Below are 11477 nucleotides of genomic sequence, written 5' to 3' on the forward strand. Positions count from 1 at the left end.
ATGGAGCCTTTAAACCTGACACTGTCTACGCTCACTCAGGAAATCCGACAGCCATGTTACTATGTTGGGATGGAGACCAATTTCTATTAATTTCCTTATTATGCTGGTGTTTTCAACCAGATCAAATGCTTTTCTAAAATCAATGAAAGTGAGAGGAAAGGTAATTATTACGTTTGTCTAAATTTCTGTGAATAAAATCAAGTAGATTAATTAAGCAGTGAGTAGTGGATAAACTTTTGATGTTGCCAAATTGCTGGGGATCTATTTTATTGCGTATGTTACTAAATGCCCAGTTGAAAACAAAGTCCTGACAGATGAGACTGGGGATGGGCGTGATGGCAATTGGCCTCAGGTCATTCAAGGACTGGGGGCTGGGGACTTTAGGAATGGGGGTGGCATATGAAATCTTCCAATCTCTGGGGCATTTATTTTGAGTTAGAGAGTCGTTGATTATCGAACAAAGAGGAGTGGCAAGTTCAGGGGCAAATTCCTGGTAGATCTTTAGTGGGAGGTCAACTGGTGTGGTGGATCTTTTAGGATTGAAGCTTTTTAATTCCTTAACTATTTCAAACTCAAGAACAAAGGGTTGGGGTGGGAAGGGGATGGCAGGTAGGCTGGGAAGAGGGGGGGGGATCGAGCCTGGGGAGACTTTGACATAGAGTAGCAAAGTGACTGTTGATATCTTGTGCTGCCTGTTCAGGGGGTGACTGAGAAAAGCAAGGGAGAGAAGATTACTGGTTGTTCAGAGCACACAGCTCTTTAATCTTAAAGTACCATTCGCTACTATTTACCTGTTTGAGATGGTTGACTTTGCTTGGATAGTATGACATTTTGGCAGTCTTAATTTCACGGATGATTTTGTTGCGAATGCTCCTATGAAGGCTGGTGTCTACATAGAATGCCTTGTCCCTCTGTTCCATCAGCCTTTTAATCCTTGGTGTAATCCAGGGAACGTCTGAGGGGTGCATGGTCAGAGTCATGGTGGGAAAGAATTGGTGATAAGTCTCAGTGATGGTATTAACATAGTTATCCCACTTGGTGTCAACATCATCCACTATGGGAACTTCTGACCAGGGATGGAGTACTATCCACTGCTCAAACGCTCTCATGGCTGAGTCAGGGGTGGGCCTGTGAGTCCTGACAATAGCTGAGCCCACAGTTGGGGAGGTAGTGGGAGCTGGGGGTCAGAAGACAGAAAGGTGAGTGTTGCGTCCTATGGGCGGTAGGGGCCTGGGGGAGGGGGTAGTATCGACCCAGGTCAGTCATGATAAAGTTAAGGCTATTCTTACCATTCGTTGGAAAATCTATGACTTGAGAAAGATCGAGTTGATTCAGGATGCCTGATATTCCAATTGAGTGAAATCACCATATATGACGATTTTGGCAGCAGGAAATCTCACTCTCAGTGCATCTGCTGTATCAGCGAAGTGGGAGACGAGCAGCTGTGCGGTGGAGGAGTGTGGGGGGGGGGGTACACAACACAGAAAAATGGCAAGGATGGGAGGGAGGCGACGCCCTCACCCACAAAACCTATATTTCCTCGGGGGTCACAGCAGTCAAGTGTGAAGGGTTAAGGATTGCCCTGCAATACATTACTAAACTCCCTCCTCGTCTGTCAGTCCTGAGATGGTGGAAAAGTTCGTAGCCCACAATTTTACAAACTTCAGGAACCACTTGCCACGCTTCAGTAATGGCTACAATGTCAGCGTTGGTATCCTTCACTGTTGTTATAACTTCATCGAGTTTGTTGTTAAGTGATGTTACATTTGATACCAGTAAAGAAGGAAGGTCGTACCATAATCTTGGCACTTCGAAGTGTTTGTACTCTTTTTTTGTGTGAGGGTTTTCTTTTCCTTTTTCCTACGGTAATGACTGGGATGGTTTTGTTCACGTGTTTATCTTGCCTTCGAATGCGGTTGCGGAACAGAGGAAGTGCTTTCAGGTGCACAATAACGTCCACAGCCTGAGCCTGCCCTAAAGCGCCACAGGTCCGTGGGGCGGTAACGGAGCTTGGGTACACACATTGTCACACACTAACACCGGCACAAATGTTTCAAGATGTTTACATGGAATATCCAGGACCACTGTCAACAGCATCAAAAATTATTTTTTAATAAGAGAAGGGTGGTGGAGTCAGGTCAAGAGGCTGACCTCGGCTGCTACGGAGCGCCAGCAAGCTTGTCCTCACCCAATGGGGTCAAGACAGCAAGATGTATGTATGTATGTATGTATGTATGTATGTATGTATGTATGTATGTATGTATGTATGTATGTATGTATGTATGTATGTATGTATGTATGTATGTATGTATGCATGTATGTATGTATGTATGTATGTATGTATGTATGTATGTATGTATGTATGTATGTATGTATTTATGTATGTATGTATGAATGTATGTATGTATGTATGTATGTATGTATGTATGTATGTATGTGTGTGTGTGTGTGTGTGTGTGTGTGTGTGTGTGTGTGTGTGTGTGTGTGTGTGTGTGTGTGTGTGTGTGTGTGTGTGTGTGTGTATGTATGTATGTATGTATGCATGTATGTATGTATGTATGTATGTATGTATGTATGTATGTATGTATGTATGTATGTATGTATGTATGTATGTATGTATGTATGTATGTGTATATATGTATGTATGTATGAATGTATGTATGTATGTATATATGTATGTATGTATGTATGTATGTATGTATGTATGTATGTATGTATGTATGTATGTATGTATGTATGTATGTATGTATGTATGTATGTATGTATATGTGTATGTATGTATGTATGTATGTATGTGTGTATGTATGTATGTATGTATGTATGTATGTATGTATGTATGTATGTATGTATGTATGTATGTATGTATGTATGTATGTATATATGTATGTATGTATGTATGTATGTATATGTATGTATGTATGTATGTATGTATGTATGTATGTATGTATGTATGTATGTATATATGTATGTATGTATGTATGTATGTACGAATGTATGTATGTATGTATGTATGTATGTATGTATGTATGTATGTATGTATGTATGTATGTATGTATGTATGTATGTATGTATGTATGTATGTATGTATGTATGTATGTATGCATACATACAACTATAAATATATGTGTGTATGTTTTCACTTTCCTAGTTGGTTGGAATTGATTATCATATCTTTGCTATTCACTTTATTCAAACAGTTTTTGTTACAGCTAGCTGATGAAAAGCGATGCCGAAACTTTCTGTTTTATCTTAGGTTTTCGGTCAGCCTGGGTAAGTGGCCCTCAGATGTTTCTACTAGTTTGTTGGTGTTGCTGCAGATGTTTCTGAAATTTTCCCCAAAAGCCCAGATGCTGAACTCACGAGAATATTTAGATCCCTTATTTGCTAGGAATCAGATTGAAACCGTCTTTGTCTAAAGATGTATATGATCAATCATTCAATATGTCAATCAATCAGTCAATCAGTCCACCATATCAATTGATATGAACAAATGTTGCAACAATGTATAACCACGTTGACCCTCCTGAGGTCGTCAATGATTTGCTATTTAGTCAAAATGACACCTTAACCCTTTAGCATATCATTAATGATTACCCAGATTAACATTTATACTATTACCATTAGCATAAATTGTCATCCAGGAGGTGCCAAGATAGGAGGGTGGAGGGGAGTGGAATATATGGAGAATGAAATGGGTGGGAGTGATTTCTATGCCTTTTTCTTTTTGGCTAACCCCCGTGTAAGGGGAAAAAAGCCTTTAGTATATGTATGTATTTATGTACCACTAGTATTACTTTCAATGTCAAATACCTAGCAAGGTTTCGTCTAGATTACTTAGAGCACAGTAACGTGGACGAAATGACCTCATAACGATTTTCTTTTTCTTTTTCTTTTTCCCTGTGCTCCAGTGGTGCATGGGAACAATTCCGTCACAAGATACATTATATTTGTACTTCAGTGTGTTTACGTTCTCTCTGACTGTTTTGATGTCAGCTGAGTCCCGCCTCTTATTTATACCCAAATCAAATATAACCTACCACAGGTCACTTGACTTAGACTGGTGATGCTCCGTATGACCCCTGACAAATCGAGTCATTGACATAATCATATCAAAGATAAACTGTTGTAAATGAATTATAGCTTATATCCATATCAAGTATAAGAGGATTGTGACGATAGAACTGTATCCTCTCTTGCATGATGGATACTGGTTTATCATCCTTGGACATCAATGCCCAGAGGCAGCGATCGGAGAGATGAAAGAGAAAATGGACTACTAGCTGAGGGATGCAAGGATAGGTGGAACGCCTAGCAATCAGTAGTCAACCGTAAACAAGCATGAAAGTGGGAGATGGTGAAAAATACCGTAGAGCCAGTGGAAGTAAGATATGGACGCAACGGTATCGCACGTGAAGAAGGTAAAAAAAAAGTTAGAGTCTGAATTACTTCAGGGGTAGAATTAAGAGTAAAAATCAAGACGAAACATAGGAATGCTTGAGAACCGAATGTGTCCCTTCTTAGTATCGAGGCGATGTAGTTTAAGACATAAATCTGATGGTCCTGAGCAAACAAATAAAACACATTTGCTCATCTCTCTGGTACGACAAATTTGACGCTTGCGCCAGATGATTTTATTCGTTTCTTGAAACACCACCGTAGCGATCAGTTAATCCTTCCCGTGATTAAGGTTTTCACAATAGCAAGTAATAATGAATTTAATGTGTTAAATCCCGTTTTGTTATTAGGTTTACACGAACTTGGGCTAAAGTTCTGATTTTAAGACTTTTAAGCCTTTACCGTCACCACACGTTGGCTTGAAGCTCGAGTGACCTCCCTTTGGCAGCAATAATGATCAACTGATTAATCAATCAATCACTCAATCAATTCATTAGCCATTTTGAGTCCACTACTGAAAAAAGGCCTCTCTCATACCATTCCATGATTCATACGACTGCGTCAACCTCTACCGCGTCATACTTGTAAATTTCTCTGTCTCGTATTTCCACCTTAGACTTTCATTTTCTTTATGCTATATTGATTTTTTTAATGTTTCATTCAAACCGTAGAAGACTGTATTTGCTCTTGATAAACTTCCAAAAGAACAAGAATTAAACTGAAATATTCATAATTATCACATGTGAGGTCGAGTTTAGTTAACTTGTACGTAGTTACTTAGTTGACCTTCACAATCCAGATGGTTGCGACGCCCGCTAATGAACGACTAATCAGGCATAGAAGCGTTTTGGAAGTTGCATTGCCACGAATCAGTACTGCAATAAGACCAATTATTAGTGCAATCAGTTTCATGGAAGGTCGTGAATTAGAGCCACTGAAGAATGACACCACATGGAGAGCCAACTCAGACAGAAAGCTCAATACTTTTGCTCGCAAGGTCAACTTGCTTGTCATCCTCTGGTTGGCGCGAAACGAATTTCATTCCGCTGAAAGGAATTAACAGTAACTGAAGGGCCAAAACTATATTACCCTTTTTTCCTGCCATGGTCGATTTCGATATTTCATCCTGGTTACCGCCAGGCGATTTTATTCAGTAAATAAAATCCTCCGGCAGTTAGGTTGGAAATGTTCTGTTAAGCCCATGTCCCACTTAATTGGTATTTGCACTTGATTCTAGCTGCCAATAAGCGATGTCATTCAGTCCAATGGCAGCCACTGGTTTAAGCTGTCAGGCAAGGCATTGACACCCCGAAATTTGTCCTCCTGAGCCTTTTATGACGTTGATCTACTTGACTGACGATGTCAGGGACCATTGGCTTTGGAAAGTCAGGTCTAACTCACCGCCCACCCACCTCCGAAAATACACATTATTTGTATGTTCTCTCTATGTGTGAATACATTATTTTTGGTTTTGGATCTCTCTTCCGGATTCCGGGTGCTCCAAGAAAACTGGATAAATTAGGTTCCAGGACAGAGCTACGAGACAGATAAATCAGCCCACAAGATCCAAATCCGGGAGAAACTGACGTTAGTATTAGGGGTTGCCATGAGGTCATCGTTAGGTTGCTAAAACGTCATCAATGGGTTACCAGTGATATGAATTTTTGCGGACACCGTCGTCATTGTGACAGGTCTCAAATATGGATGTAATAGCCATAGGCTTGGCCTTTTACTAAATTTGTGGCCTGTATGTTTGTTCTGGATGCCGCCAAGTGATTTTATTCAAGCTAGGGAAATTCTCAGAGCACTAAAAGGAGTTGTGAAAATTATTTTTTCCCTGACATAGGTTGACAGCCCTGCTTGATGTTTCGCTACGTGGGGTGATGCCGTTGCTTACCTCATTATTTTCATAAAAATTCTACTATGTATTATCTGCCTATTCTGTTATTTAACTCACTATTTTCGCAAAACTACTACACTGTATCTGAATAGCAAAAGGTTAGCTAATAATAGATCGTATGCAGCAATAGCAAACTTCGAAATCAGATACGTCTTTGCAACCAGTTTGGTCCAACTGAGGGGAGCTTTCAGTGTTCAGAGAGAGAGAGAGAGTAACAATTCAAATCAACTATGTGGAACTGTAGAATGAGTGAGGTTTAGACTGACAGTGACACAGGCAGACACTGACAAAGCCAGGCAGACATAGACAAAGACCTAGATATGGACCATCGCATCCGACCTAGTTATGGACCAAAAGGTCTCCTGTCGGCATGCTCCACCTTTGTAATCCTTTGTATTCCTTTGTTTTCGAAAGATGGTGAAGAGCCCACGCCAGGAGGCGCGTAACTGTGACTGAAGCCGTCATCTTTGCCTTTTATACTTAAGGGAGTGTTTGGGCAGGAAATAGGCAAGAATTGGTTTACTAATAGGGTGGTCGACGAATGGAATAAACTTAGTAACCATGCAGTAAGTGCTGAAACTATCAGTTGTTTTAAGAAACGATTAGACAACTTTATGGATGGGGATGACAGGTGGTGATGGATACGGAGCTGCCGAGTGTAGGCATTATGGTCTCTTGCAGTCTCCTTCATTCTTATGTTCTTATGTTCTTATGTAAAAGTCACTGCTCGGAATCGGAGAGAAGTGAAGAACTCGAACCCAAAAATCAGTTGATGCAAGACCAGCACGTTTCCGATTAAGCCACCAGCGCCCCGGAAGTGCACATTAATCAATTATCTATCGGAGATTCATCATAGAATGGTATGAATTACAACGGTGAGTAACAACGGTGCAAGTTGCAATGGTTCAGCTCCTGTCTTCGTATTTTCACGCCAAATGACGTTCCACCGACATCCAACCAGACGACTTGGATATATATTTCGGTCTACGTAAATATAGCGTTCTGATATTAGATGTCTGGATAACAACAAAAAGAAAACATGCCTAAGGACTTCAAGATGGTCCAATGACGCATTTTATGGCATAAAGACTTTGTCCTCACAGATGAAGAGGCAGATACGATGCACACCATCACGATCACCCCAACTGCTCTTCATATCGCAGCGTTTTGTTGTTACGCGGAGACGCGGAAAATTAAAATGCTTGAACGTCTGATTTCTCTGCGCTGCTGGACTATTAACTAACTAAATACCAAATTAGCTGTTATCTCCGCTTCCCATCCAAGCTGCTGCTGTCAGCTGCCAGACACTGAGGGGTCGGGTCCATTCCAAAGCTATCGCTCCTGAAATGGACTAATTTTCTATCCAAAGAGACTTTCTCGCGGAGTTGCGAATCGGCGCCGCCTTCACTGTGCCAACATCAAAAGTTATTAAATGTTCACATTGAATACGAATCAGACGAGAAATAATGGTCTCAAACTATCAGGACGTAGTCGATGAATGGAATAAACTTCCTGTAGAGGCAGTTCAATGTAGTACGGTTCGAATTTTTAAGGTTTATTTAGATAAACACCTAAGCAATATGCTATAATGCATGCTAATTATTTGACTCACTTGTTTATTCATTTCGTTTAACTATCTTTTTTTTTTTTTTTGTATCCGACCTAGCTATAGACCAAAAAAATTCTCCTATCTGTATGTTCTTCCTTTGCAAATTGTTCTTCCTTTGTAAATTGTTCTTCAAATGTTGTAATCTGATCTTCCTAATTTCTTTCCGAAAACAAGAGCTACAGTCATCACGGTGACGATCTTCCGAGAACGTTTTTTGTTTTCTATGACGCTAGATTCGGTTATACGGTTGCTTAACTCATTAATTTTACAAAACGTCTACGATATATCTAGCCATACTGTTGTTTAACTAATAATTTTCATAAAACTTCTACAGTATATATGAATTTTTAATGCAAACTGCGAAATCAGTTAGGTCTTTGCATCTAGTGACGATACTCATGGTTATCAACTGACATCATTTAGATCGGGAAAGAATAATCATTTCACTCAGAAAGCACGTAGCTGTAGCCGAAGCCATCAGCTTTGCCCTTTGCACTTAAACTGTCGGGGTAAGTAACAATCTCTTCTGGGAATCGGAGAAAAAATATGGGATTTGAATCCACAACTAAGCAAATGCGAGGCATTGTTGTGATGTTCGTTTACTTTGATGAGGTAAGGGAAACAAAACGTGAAAAAGCATCTTATCTTATTATGAATTAAATGCGGAAGACAGGATCCCACTGCTTCCACCTTCTATTAGGAAGAGGATCCTCAAAGCTGATTAGAACCCCCTGGAGTTAACAGGAACAAAAGTCTACAAGACAGCAATGGCTTCAAACCTTAACCCTGTGAACCCAGTCTAGGACCGCGACCCTACTGGTGTTGTTTTTATCCGGTTTATAATATTTTGTTATTCATTTCTAGTTGTTAAAACTTTATTTTGTATCATAAATTCTATCATTGGAGAGACAGGGACTGAACTTGAGGGGATGATCAAGGATGAGATGGATGGATGGGGTGAAGGGAACGTTGAGCAAGAGGGAAATGTCTGTTGAGTAAGGAAGGGAGAAGGCAGGGGATAGGGACGAATGGAGAGTGGTTGTATATATATAATACTGTTATGCAAGGACGGGAGGAATGGGGGATGGGAGGTTAGGGGCTGCTTGTGATTTAATGATATTTTGACCCAGCCCGAAGGGATTTCTCCCTGCCTTCTCTTTTTCTGCATGAAGAGACGGAGAGGGAAGGGGTCGCCGATTAAATGAAACGGCCTTGATGTGGATGTACCATGTCTTGCTACATTGCTTCTGACCCAGGGCAGTGGGCGGAATACAGGGATAAGACTTCATCCATGAGGAGCTAAGATGAGAGGGAGGAAAGGGTGGTGGAGAGGAGAGGAATGGATTGGAATAGGTACGCGCCTTTGACTTGGCTACCTCCCTTATAAGGGGGAAAAAGCCCATGGTATATAGATGGATAGAGAGATATTACTAGAGAACATGGCGGCTTCAGGGGGGAAAAAATAGCGACCCCATTTGAATCCATGACCCCAAGGTTAGGAAATGAGTGTTCATATTTGGATTTTTTTCTCCGACAACGAGTTACACCCAATAATTCGAATTTGATTGCGGGTTTCTCTGGACCTTACCCTTTTCGTTGGTATCTCGAGTCATCCTGACATGATCCAAATGACTTGTTTTTTGGAAGACGTCAACAAAAGCCTGGCTCGTTTTCATGTTTGTATATGAAGTTGGAATAATTACGCTATGTCTGCTAATGCTGATCGAAATTTAAGCAGTTTTTTTTATTTCTATGTACAGTACTTCTCTCTCTCTCTCTCTCTCTCTCTCTCTCTCTCTCTCTCTCTCTCTCTCTCTCTCTCTCTCTCTCTCTCTCTCTCTCTCTCTCTTAAAAAATCACTCACAGGTCATCGTTTGTCATTGTGTTGGGGGGGATGCAAAAATATGAATAGAGACGAAGAGAGGCAGAACAAGAGCCACGTCACTCCTGCAAACTTCTCTATCTCCTCTCTCCACCCTCTCTCCGGTCCCCTTCCTTCATGTTTCCCATCCATAATGGGGTTTGCTAAAACGTTATCTATATATGGATGTATTAGAATGTGTATGTATCTTTTGATAAATATTTTATATTCTATTGGATTGGGTTATGTTAACTGGAAAGTTAACATAAGAATGAAGGAGACTGCAAGAGACCATAAGGCCTACACTAGGCAGCTCCGTATCCATCACCACCTGTCATCCCCATCCATAAAGTTGTCTAATCGTTTCTTAAAACAACTGACAGTTTCAGCGCTTACTACATGGTTACTAAGTTTATTCCATTCGTCGACCACCCTATTAGTAAACCAATTCTTGCCTATTTCCTTTTTAAATCTAAATTTGTCCAGTTTATAACCATTACTGCGAGTCCTGCCCTCTTGTTTTAATATGATGATCTTGTTTGCATCACCCTCGTTAAAGCCTTTGATCCACTTGAATGAAGAAGAAGCTGAGAAAACCACGGTTTCGTTGCAGTGCCGTGGCGCGCACGCCAGAAGTTGTTTCACTTCCAAATCCAATTATTCCAATGGCGCTTTCGACAAATACATATGTGAAACCGACGATTTTACACAACATTCATTCAAAAAAGTTCCAGCCATCTTTTTTTTCGAAAGCTCTACAAATATGTGTGGAAAAATTACGAATATAAAATGAACCTACGTGCTGGAGTCGCCATCTGCGATTTTTTTTTTTTTTTTTTTTACGGGGAATTTCACATGTTTTCAGTGTTTCTATCTGACCAAGAATGATCACATGAGAACAGAATAATTAATATATTTGCATATAAACATGACACGGTCATGTGATACGTGCTACAAGGTACAAAACCCCGTAGACACATATTGGTAGTCGTCTCATTTTCTGTACCAATACATACAGTATAGTGTGATGGTACCAGGCTCGACGCCTAATTCAATAATCCTAGTTAAATATTTACCCAGGGCTGAAAAATTCAGCATCCTGACACTGCGAGCCGGCACTCCAACTCTGGTGGTCAAGAAGCTGTCTGCGCGTGCCCGTGTTTGTGTGTGTGTGTGTGTGTGTGTGTGTGTGTGTGTGTGTGTGTGTGTGTGTGTGTGTGTGTGTGTGTGTGTGTGTGTGTGTGTGTGTGTGTGTGTGTGTGTGTGTGTGTGTGTGTGTGTGTGTGTGTGTGTGTGTGTGTGTGTGTGTGTGTGTGTGTGTGTGTGTGTGTGTGTGTGTGCATTTGATAGGGTGGCCAATGAAACAATGACTATGAATAAATTATTAATTCTGCTGCACTACAAAGACAAGCGTGCAGTCACTTAGGAGGCAGAACCAAGACTAACCAACACTAAGCTTATTTAGTGCGGGAAAAACATACACGAATCGCATAGTTCGATTACAAAAAATGCACACAGAAATATACAATGACAATAATAAAATTAATATGCAATAATGAATACCCAATACTAAAAGTACGTATGTATAATGTACAGGGAATGTTTTATGCTACAATTACACATTTGTGTGAATATGCGTGCGTGTGTATACGAGTATGTTTATGTGTATATGTGTGTATGTGTGCGCGTGAGTGCGTGTGTTTGTGTATGTG

Source organism: Oratosquilla oratoria, chromosome 34 (assembly GCF_046742065.1).
Source record: "Oratosquilla oratoria isolate Oo_2021 chromosome 34, ASM4674206v1, whole genome shotgun sequence".
Lineage (NCBI taxonomy): Eukaryota > Metazoa > Arthropoda > Malacostraca > Stomatopoda > Squillidae > Oratosquilla > Oratosquilla oratoria.